Source organism: Dasypus novemcinctus, chromosome 5, assembly GCF_030445035.2.
Source record: "Dasypus novemcinctus isolate mDasNov1 chromosome 5, mDasNov1.1.hap2, whole genome shotgun sequence".
NCBI classification, from domain to species: Eukaryota; Metazoa; Chordata; class Mammalia; order Cingulata; family Dasypodidae; genus Dasypus; species Dasypus novemcinctus.
Window position 1 is genome coordinate 130,159,565 of NC_080677.1, and position 11,102 is coordinate 130,170,666.

The 11,102-nt window shown below is 38.6% G+C and overlaps 1 pseudogene; it reads right to left on the bottom strand.

The window, feature by feature from the left end:
- Window positions 1-1,050: 1,050 nt before the first annotated feature.
- On the bottom strand, window positions 1,051-5,116 carry LOC131278432 (zinc finger protein 425-like; annotated as a pseudogene).
- Between the last annotated feature and the right edge of the window lie 5,986 nt (window positions 5,117-11,102).

Below are 11,102 nucleotides of genomic sequence, written 5' to 3' on the forward strand. Positions count from 1 at the left end.
TTGAGCATTTGCGCAATTACCTACATAAAAAAGTTCAAACTCCGTAAGTATGTATCCAAGGTTCTCTAGTATCTTAAAACCAGAAGGGAAATGAGACATGAACTAGAACAATTCAGTGCTATAAAGACTTAAAAATGTTGGAGGTCACAAAGATTTCTTAAGATATAAAATGTAAGGAAGTTTTCTCAGGAAAATGAGTTCACGAGTTTTTTCAGGATAAATATTAAAAGTAACAGTCTGAGAATAGGATGGAGGTGTGCCACATAGGCTAAATATTACCTTACATTGACAGATTAGGCCACAGAGCAAATAATGGAATGCTATCAGCCCCCAATGCCAATATTTTTTCCTTTAGTGCTTACCTGTAATGTTAAGGCAGTATATTTACTTGAGAATTAACACCATACCATTTAAAATGCAAAGGAGTTAGATAAATAACATTTCTTGTTACTCACCACAGAGTGGAGTTTTAGCAGATATATTAAATCAATCCAGAAGGAAATGAAAATGCTTATGAGGGAAATCATTTTAACAAATGAGATGGTTACAACATTTACTTTTAGCAATATACAGAAATTCCCACAAGAATCAGATACCCAATCACCATTTGATCTTCATGATAGGAGAAAACTGAAAATGTCAATAGAAATCTTTAAGTGAAAATGACTGGTAATGGGAAAACAAACTCAGGTACACTGAAGGAAATGTTTAAGTCCCTAGCATTTCTTCATTCAAGCTCTGGATTCAGAATTGATGAAGGGATTATCAAGGTCTTGGAAGACACTAAAAAAAGAAAAAAAAGGATGGAATAGCAGATTGGGCCAAAACATTTCTCCCATGTTTGGAAGGCTCTGCACATGAAGATCACAGGGGGGAGATTCCTCTTTGACTTTGTGATGCCTGGCTTACTTGAAACCTCTGTGAAGGAGCCATCATGCTTTGCCCTTTGTGCATCTAGTCATTGTATTTGTAGCCAGTATACTTGTGAACTCTTATCCTGCCCAAACTAGAGCCAACAGAGCTGGTTTGAAAACTGTCACTGCTTGATTACTATGTATGGCTTTCTCTAGAGATTGAAGGGTTTTCCTTGGCATGTACTGCAATATGGGCATTGAGTGCTCACCTATTTGTAAAGCTCCTTCCATAATCATCACAAGAAAAAGACCTTTCCCTTCTATGATGGTACAAATAGGTCTCCAAACTTCCCTTCCAGAGGAAAACTTCGTTACATTCAGGAAACCTAAAAGCCTTCTCCCTACTATGATTATGCACATGGACCTTCACACTTCCCCTAATTCCTGTCACATTCTGGACCTTTTTCACCACTATCAACACGAGTGTGTTCTGTGAGCTTGTAATGCTGAGTAAAACTTTTGCCACACTTGACACAAGAGAAGGGCTTTTCTTTTTCTTTTTTTCTTATTGGAATATATCACTAACTTTATTTTTTGTCTTGATTTTTTAATGTTACATTAAAAAAATATGAAGTCCCCATACTCCCCCAACCCCCTCACCCCACTCCTCCCATAACAACAACCTTCTCCATCATCACGGGACATTCATTACACTTGGTGAATGCATCTCTGAGCACTACTACACCACATGGTCAATGGTCCACATTATAGTTTAAACTCAACCCCAGTCCACCCAGTGGGCCATCACAGGACATACAATGTCCAGTAACTGTCCCTGCAGTATCACCCAGGACAAATCCAAGTCCTGAAAATGCCACCACATCACATCTCTTCTTCCGTTTCCCTACCCTTAGCAGCTACCATGGCCACTTTCTCCACATCAATGCTACATTTACTTCCATTACTAATCACAATAGTTCATGAATAAAATATCAGTAAGTCCACTCTAATCCATACTCTATTCCTCCATTCTGTGGACCCTGGGATGGTTATGTCCACTCCACCTCTATATTGAGAGGGTGCTTAGATTCCACATGGATGATGGATGCAATCTTTCTGCTTGCAGTTGTAGGCACTCTTGCTGCCTGGTGTGGTGGTTGACCTTCCTCAACTCCCTGTTAACTGGCTGGGGTAAATCCAATAAACCAGAGGGTAGGAGTTGCAAGTCTGTTGAGGTTCAGGGCCTGGCCATCACATGGACAGTCCAGAGATTCAGGTCCCCTGAGTATACAATAAAGACCAGCGTCAACCACATGTCTGGTAAAAGTAACAGAAGAGGCTTGTGAACAATGATCACATCTGAGTCCAGCTCCATCACACCCAGGAACACAAACTCCACAGTAGGGTCAACTGACATGGCACTGAACTCCATCTGCCATGACCATAGAACTGGTGAGTCTCTGTAGCCCTCAGAAGAACCAATACCTGGGGTTGTTTCTACTTTAACTGTCTCTGGGACTCTGCTGAGGTGTGACTAAGGGTGACCTCTCTGATGACCTCCTGGCTTTTTGGACACTCATAGCCATAAGCTCTTTTGTCCTTTCCATTTCCCTCTTTTATTCAAGGTCAGAAAGCATTTTTAACTCCTGATATTACATGTAACCTGAGATATTCTGCTGGTCTGAGTTGACCCTTTTATTCAAGATCATTTTCTAGTTACATCATCAGCTGGTACTCGGTAGTAATCCCTCAGTACCAGGGAGGCTCATCCCCAGGAGTCATGTCCTATTCTGGGGGGAAGGCACTGCATTTACATGCTGAGTTTGGCTTCAAGAGTAGCCACATTTGAACAACATGAAGGCTCTCAGGAGGTAACTCTTAGGCACCTTGCAGTTCTAGGCCTAGTTCTTACTTCAGGTGCACAGGCTAACAAGCACAGTCATTTTCATCAAGGGCTCATTGTTGCACCATCCTTCTATTTTGGTCTTTGCCATTGCACTTGGGGGATTGTTGCAGTTCCATTAGTTAATGTGATAGAGCTCCCCATGCTAGGAACTCAGCACTCCCTCAGTTGTCATTTTAAACTGTAACCACTATGAAAATATCCAAATATTTTTATGTACCTTGTATATATGTCCTGGAGAACTCCCTCCCAAAAATGTGCACCCTTCAATAACATCCCACACCAGTATTCCTCCCCTGCCATTGTTGAACCTCTCTGTGGTCCAAAACTTCTTTGAAAATGAAGCCTAATATATTGCCAGGTTCCATTAATAGTAAAATGGAAAGTAGTGATGGGTTTAAAGGTTAGATATAGAATACATACTAATTTATAAAAATTAAAGTAAAAATAAATTGGGGTATCAAACAATTAAAAAATGAAAAAGCTTTGTTTTTGATGCTTTGCCTTCCATCACTGCAATAAGTGTTGCCCTGTATGCACATTGGGAAGGCAACTTCTTCCATCTCTTCTTCAGTGCCTATGTCCCTTCTTTTTCTTTTTTCCTAATTATCAAGCCTGTCTTCACAGAAGTTTTAGATCACAGTAATTCATATATACAGTATACAGTAGTCCCATATATCCAACATCAGACACTTTGTCCCTTCCCCACCAATAATCTTTTTACATGTTCATACTATATTTACTGAAACTGATGTACAGATATTGAGACAATAGCTTTCAAACAAGGTTACACTTGGATTTACATTATGCTTTATATTTTAGACTATACAATTTTCTAAATTTTTAGTTATCTTTTGTTTTACCTTATGATTTACATTTTGGCCTATAGGCCCTTATACATTTTTGGTGTAATTTAACATGTTCTATATTCATCCTTGCAAAATCTTGTGGAACACTTCTGTTGCCCCACAGTTACACTGATTCCATCTGTTCAATACCTCTTTCCCCCTCCTCTCAGGGCCCACAGTGACAATCTTCATTGCTTGAAGGGCCATGTTCAGAGATACTTGCATCAATGTTGAGGGCTTCACATGCTCGACTGCCCTAATGCATTGGGAGCCACCATTTCTCTCGAGAGATACAATTCCCTCTATTTGAGAACATCAGTTCTCCCCAGGATGTGGGTATACCTTCACTCTCATTGTATGGGTCTCCATTCAATGATATAACCCACTGTGACAAAATGAGCACTCACACACTCACTAAAAGCCTGTCCTGTGTCAGATTATCCCCTTTAAGCATCTTAAACAGGTAACCTTCCTTATCATATTTTTGAAAAAATTTTCTCAGCATTATACTCTCAACCAAATATCTGATAATCTCCTATGTTCATATGTTCCCCACCCTCTGCCAAATTTCTTAGGCCATATTATCCACCCTCCCATCCCTAGCCTCCCTCAAGCTTGCAAAGCCCCACCAAAAGTATCCCTATGCCCTCATTTTATCCCTTCCTTGTACAAATACTTACTTCCAGCTTATCATAGATTTCACCTAGTAGGTGTCAGCTCACAACCTTCCTCTACCCCCCAAATTCCTTTAAGCTTATCATCTGGTATCTAGCTCTCTGAGGTAGCTTGGTTTACTCATTTTATATCATTGAGGTCATGGAGTATTTGTCCTTCAATGCCTGGGTTGCTTCACTCAACATAAGGTTCTCAAGAGTCATCCATGTTATCACATGTGTTTGTAGTGTATTCATTCTTAAAGCCGAGTAGTATTCCATTGTATGTATATACCACATTTTATTTATCCATTCATCTGTTGATGGGCATTTGGGTTGAGAGAAGGGCTTTTCTCACTGGGCTGGAGCAGGTGGGTTTTCAAATTTCCTTTAAAACAGAAACTTCCCTCACACTCAGGATACTGGTGGGGCTTTTCTCCACTGTGTCATATGCCCAGTGAGCTGAGACTGCTGAGTGTAGGTTTCACCACATTCACTACATGAGATAGACTTCCCTAACCATGTGTATCTGTGGGTGGACCTTCATGGATGCCTTTCAGGAAAAGCTCTTGTCACACTTAGGACACTTGAAGGTCTTCTTCCCACTATGAAGTCTCATATTCTCCGGAGTTGGGTGAAACTCCTGCTGCACTCGACACAGAATGGCTTTTCTTTGGTGTGGACTCTGAGATGTTCAGTGAGCCTAAACTGTCAAGGAAAAGTCTTTTTAAATTCATTACAGGAAAATTCTTTCTGACTATTGTGGATTCTGGTGTGGCGGGCAAGGTTAGAGGTCCAGGTAAAACTCTTGCCACACACCCCACAGCAGAATGGCTTCTCTCCTCTATGAATTCTCATGTGTTGAGTGAGGAAGAACTACTGGATAAAGTGCATGTTTCACCTGACACAGGAGAATGACTTCTCCTCACCACGGAAATGCTGGTGGGCCTTCAGGGAAGTCTTTCAAGGGAAATTCTTATCACGATTAGGACATTGGGAGGGCTTTTTTCCCACTGTGCAACAACAGAAGGGCTTTTAGGCTTCTCTTTAGGCAAAAATTTTTATTATAGTCAGGACACAAAAGCACTTCTCTCCTGGATGAATTCTGATGTGTTCAGTAGTTCCACTTTAGTTCAGGTTTTCCTGTTAATTTAATTTTGTACTTTGGATATTTAGACAGCTGATTCTGGAAGTGGCTCTTTCTGTATTTTACCAAGTCACTCTTTACTTGGAACTCTTTCCTATAGATAAAGCAAGAATAAAATATCTGCCCTGATGGAATTTCCTGGCTACCTGGGATACTTTGATGCTTATACCATGGTTATTTCCTTTTCTGTTTAGATGCCATGATATTTAGTTTTCTATTTAGAATCTCTGTTTCTTGGAGGCATAGATATTGTAATGTGGCTCTTTGATCTGATAAGGAGGAAAGCTTTCTTTTCTTTCCTGATAAGATACAACATAAGTCTTGGTTTTATAGACCCTTTAAATGGCATTACTCCTTTTGGGTCCTCAGAGCTCCTTGGCTATCTGGAGGAAAAAAAAGAGGGGACCCACCCTCATCAATGATATGTCTACTCTATGGTGTGGTTAGAATCACTGTCTTCATGTCACTAACAAAGTGGGAAAGGGGATCCCATTGACCAGAATGACTCTGTGAATTTGCCTCTTACAGGCAAATTATAGTTAAATTGAAATTTTATACAGAAATCTTTTCATTGTGTGTTAAGAAATCATTCTGTATGAAAAAATGCACTGTTATTCCCAAAGTAAAAGCCATGAAGACAGGAAATAGAAGGTGCTGAGGTATCTTATTATTCTTACCCACTATATCTGGAGAGTACTATTCCAGACACTCAACTATGCTAAATACTTCAGAATTGCTTTATTCCCATATCCTATTGAAGTAGGCCATGGAGTTCATCTTTCCTTTCTCTTATCTAGGAGGAAGCTTCTCCTATCAAGAAGAGAGGGCATGACCCCGGAATACTCTAAATTAACTCCTGTGATGATCTAGACAACAAGGAAAGTTATGTTTCCAACTATATGATGTTATTTTTTGTTACTACTCAATGTTTGGACAATTATAAAAATATAATTATTTGTCTCCTTTAATCTCATTTCTAATTACTGGAAGGTTGGTCTTCCTAAAAATAACCTTTTACAGTTCACCTCAGGCAAAAACAGCAGTTGTGATTCTGAGTGACTACTGCTTTGTACAAAAGGAACATTTATTTTCAGTCTAGCCACTAATGTTGTTCATTCTTTGTTACTCAAAAAACTTCCCAGAATATCTGGTCAACCAAGATGGCAGCATAAGATGCTCCAGGGCTTGGTCCTTTACAGAACCTTTGAACAATTAGCAAAAACTGGCCAAGAAACCTTCCTCAAAACTGCCAGGAACAGCTAAAGCATTGCAATAGCTGAGCAAGTGCTGAATCAAGAAAAAGTAGCTTTTAAAACAGTAGGAAAACCTCAAGGTACCCTTGCTGATCCCTCCCCCATGCAGGGGCTGAAGCCAGCCTGAGGTCACATTGTGGGTCCCAGGCCCCGTTCTGAAAGGAGATGAGTAATCTCTATATGCACACTGGGGTGTATGTATGTTGGTGCCAATCTATCAAGTGACAACCTGAAAGACAGAGCCATGAAACCGATCTCTGGGTCACTCTCACAGAAATTGCCCTCAGTCAGAAACAGTTTGCAGAGAGTTAAAACATTGTAAGAAATAATTAAGTATTCCTTGGGGCAAAGGAATATTGGCTTTAAGGCATATGATAGAGCTCCTGGGAGGGATGAACATGTATTTCATAGAGAATAGAAAGGACACTCTTAATTCCTGTAAATGGGGAATTCCTATGGGCACCAGTAAGCACATGCCTGGGACAAAATGCAGGTTCAGAAAAGAAGTCAAGGACCTCACACTTCCCTTTTACTTCAGGCTGATCTTCTTGAAAGAAAAGCTAAATCTGAAGGAGAGCACCAGCCAAAGCACAGCCAATTTTCAAAGTTGTGAAAGGTGTTTTTTGCTTTGGTTTCTTTGTTTTTTCTTAGCTCCTGGCACTCCAAGAAACTTCTGCGACATCAGTAGTTGGATACAAACTTAAGAAACTGGCAGTTCTGGGACTAAACTGCACAATTGGCATATTAAAATATGAAGATATACAGTAAGAAACAAAAGATTACAAGACAAATAAAGAAATAGGAAATAATAGCCCATCTGTAGAACAAGATAAAAATTCAGAAGCCATCAATGAAGAAGACCAGACTTTGGACATACCAGACAAAGGCTTAAAAAAATGTCTTCAGTCTACTCAAGACTTGAATATACAGTCAGTGTACAATTGGTGGTTAGGGTGGCTTGTAGCCTTGGAGGAATCTGATTTATCATCTATCTTGTCTTAAGATATTTAACCAAATTTGGGTTAGAGTCATTTTTTCTTTCTTTCTTTCTTTTAAACTTTACAGAATTGAAAGTAGAAACAGAACAAAAAAAGTTTTTAGTTTTCTTATAAAGGAAATAGGAATTTCAATCAAAACTCTTTAGATTAAATGATTACAGCAAATAACAATTGTTTTAAGGCAGACAAGGACTTTGATTTCCTTAGCAGTAATAATGACATACACTGAATTTTTTATCTATTTTATTATAGAGAGATCTGTTTCTAACAAATGGAAATATATTACCTGTTCCTTAACTGTATAAATAAACTTAAATTCCTTTGAAACTGGAAAAAAAGAAATTAGAAATGTCCATTTTTAATGTGAACTCTCCTGAATTTTACATCTTGGCAACTAAAATTCACAATTTTAACAATGAGGGTGGTCCAGATAAAATGTCTGCAAGGCCTTTTTATCTACAACCAACAGCATGGACTAACAAAGTACTAAGGACTTTGGAAGTCCTGGAAGTACCAAGGACAGATCCACTGTAGCACTACGGAAGCAATAGAATGTGTACATAGTTTAACATTTTGAATTCCATTTTCACTCCTGCGAGATTTTTCTACAACGATGAAAACCAAATATAAAAGCTCCGGACATCTTGTAAGATAGATAGGGCTCTTCTCAAGTATATTAAAAAAGTGGTCACAAATATTACAAAGTAAATTCTCCCAGTAAGAGAATTTAGAAGGCCTGACAAACAAACTCAAACATTTTTATAAAGTGAGACTTTCAAAGAAATTCCTCTCTAATTTTCTTGCTTTTCATCTAGGAGTTTTCCCCTACAAAAGTCTCACCTGTGCTCATATTCACAATCAGCACAGGACTGTCTCAGAGAAAAGGAAAATAAAGCAGAAAATGCTGATTTTTCCTTGTCCATCCAAATAATACAGTAGCTAAGAAGTTTTCATCATTCTGTTATTTTCTATAAAATTTAGCTTATCATGCAATAAAATTGAGTTTTTTTTAGTGTAAAGTTCTGTGAACTTTAACATGTATAAATACATGTGTTAATACCACCATAATCAGGTGTTTTAATGTGCTAGGCTGCTGAAAGCAGATACTATGAAATGGGTTGTCTTTTAACAATGAGAATTTATTAGCTTTCAAGCTTACAGTTTTGAGGCTGTGAAAATGTCCAAATCAAGGCATTATCAAGACAATGCCTTCTTCCTAAAGAACAACTGGGAGTAATCCTGAACTTTTCTGTCACATGGCAAAGCACATGGCATCTGCTGGTCTCTTCCTTCTCTTCTGGATTTCATTGCTTTCAACTTCTTGCTTCCATGACTTTCTCCTTTCTTTGTCTGAGTTAACATCTCATATAAAGGACTCCAGTAAAAGGATTAAGACCCACCCTGGTCATGTCTTAAATGAAGTAACCTCATCAAAGATCCTACTTAAATTGAGTCCACATCTGCAGGAATGTATTAACTTTTTAAGAATATGCTTTTCTTGGGTACATTCAGTTTCAAATCATCACATGAGGATAAAGAACAGTTCCATCATCCTCAAAGCTCCTTTATGCTATCTCTTTTTAGTCATTCCCCCGCCCCCCCTCTATAAACATACTGCCTGGTGAGGACTGATGTGCTTTCCATCACTATAGTTCTGTCTTTTGGAAATATCATCTAAATGGAACCTTTTGTGATTGGCTTCTCAAAAGTACAATGCTTTGCAGCATATTTTTGTGTGTACCAATAGTAGTTTATTTTCTCTTAATTGCAGAGTTGTATTCCATAGTATGGATATACTAATATTTCTTTAACCATTTACTAATCAAAGGATATTTTGGTTCTTTCCCAATTTTAGCAATTATGAATAGAGATACTATAAAAATTCAAGTACAGGTTTTTTGTGTGAGCATAAGTGTTCATTTCTATAGGGAAGATATATAGGAATGAGACTACTGGGTCCTATGGTAACTGTGCTTTTAATTTTATGAGAAACTGGCAAACCATTTTCCAGAGTACCTGTACCATTATGCAATTCATCCAACAATGTATGGGAGTTCCAGTTGCTCCTCATCCTTGCCAGCACTTGGTATTGTTTATTATTCTTTTATTTTAGACATTCCAATTGATCTGTGAAGATGTCGCAATGTAGTTTTTTTGTTTTTGTTTTTAGGTTCTGGGGCCAGGCATTGAACCCAGGATCTTGTAAGTGGGAAGCCAGCACTCAGCCACCGAGCCCACATCAGCCTCCCTGAACTGTTTTTCATTTGTTTACTTGTTGTTTGTCTTTTATTTTTAGGAGGCACCAGGAACGAAACTCAGGACCTCCCATGTGGGAAGTACGTGCTCAACCACTTGAGCCATATCTGCTCCCTCAATGCAGGCTTAACTTGCATTTCCCTAATGGCTAGTGAGGTTGTACATCTTTTTATGCTCTCTAATAATTTGCTAAAAGGCTGCCAATGCAACATATCAGAAATGGGTTAGCTTTTATAAAGAGAATTTATTTGGGCTAAAAGCTTACAGTTATGAGGCCATGAAATGTCCAAATCAAGGCACCGTCAGAGTTGGCTTTCTCACCAAATGTCATTGGCAAATCGTGGAGTCATGCCATGTGACAAGGCAAGATGGTGACCTATGTTCCTGCCTTCCCCTTCTCCTCAAGGTCAGCTGTGGTTGATCAAACATATGGCTCATCTCTCCCTGGGCCTGTCTCTTTCAGTTTCTCTGCTGATTCCAGTCTCTGACATCTCTCTCAGTCTCTTGAGGTTTTTCCCATTCTCTCACATGGCGGGATCAAATGGCAGTTGTCTTTCTCTCAGTGTTTCTGCTTCTAGTTCTCAGGTTATATAAGACACCAAAAAAAAAAAAAAAAAAGAAAAAGAAGACTCCTTCAAGAGGGCCGAGACCCAACCTAGGTCATACCTCACTGTTGTAGGCCAATAAAAGACTCTAAAATGATCTAATCAATTGATCTAATCAAAGTTCCCTTAACTGAATTTAATGTACTCAAAGGACCCACAGCCACAGGAATGGATTAATTCAAGAATGTAATATTTTCTGGGATTCACAAAATTCAAACTGTCACATGCCCTTAATTGCCATCACTTGGTAGAGTGTTTGATCTTATCTTTTGCACATTATGCATGTTTTAATTGGGCTGTTTATTTACTTATTGCTGAGTGTTAAAAGTTTTTGGTATATTCTGGATTTAAGTCCTTTTTCAGTTATATGATTTTAAAATATTTCCTCCAGGTCCGTTACTTGTTTTTTCATTTCTTAATAGTATCTTTTCCAGACAAAAAGGTTTGATTTTGATGAGGTTCAATTTATCATTATTTTCTTCTGTGGATGTACTTCTGTGGATGTACTTTTATTGTCATGTCTAAGAACTCTTTTCCTAATCCCAGGTCATGAAGAATTTGTTTTCTGTTTTCTGCCAGAAAGCT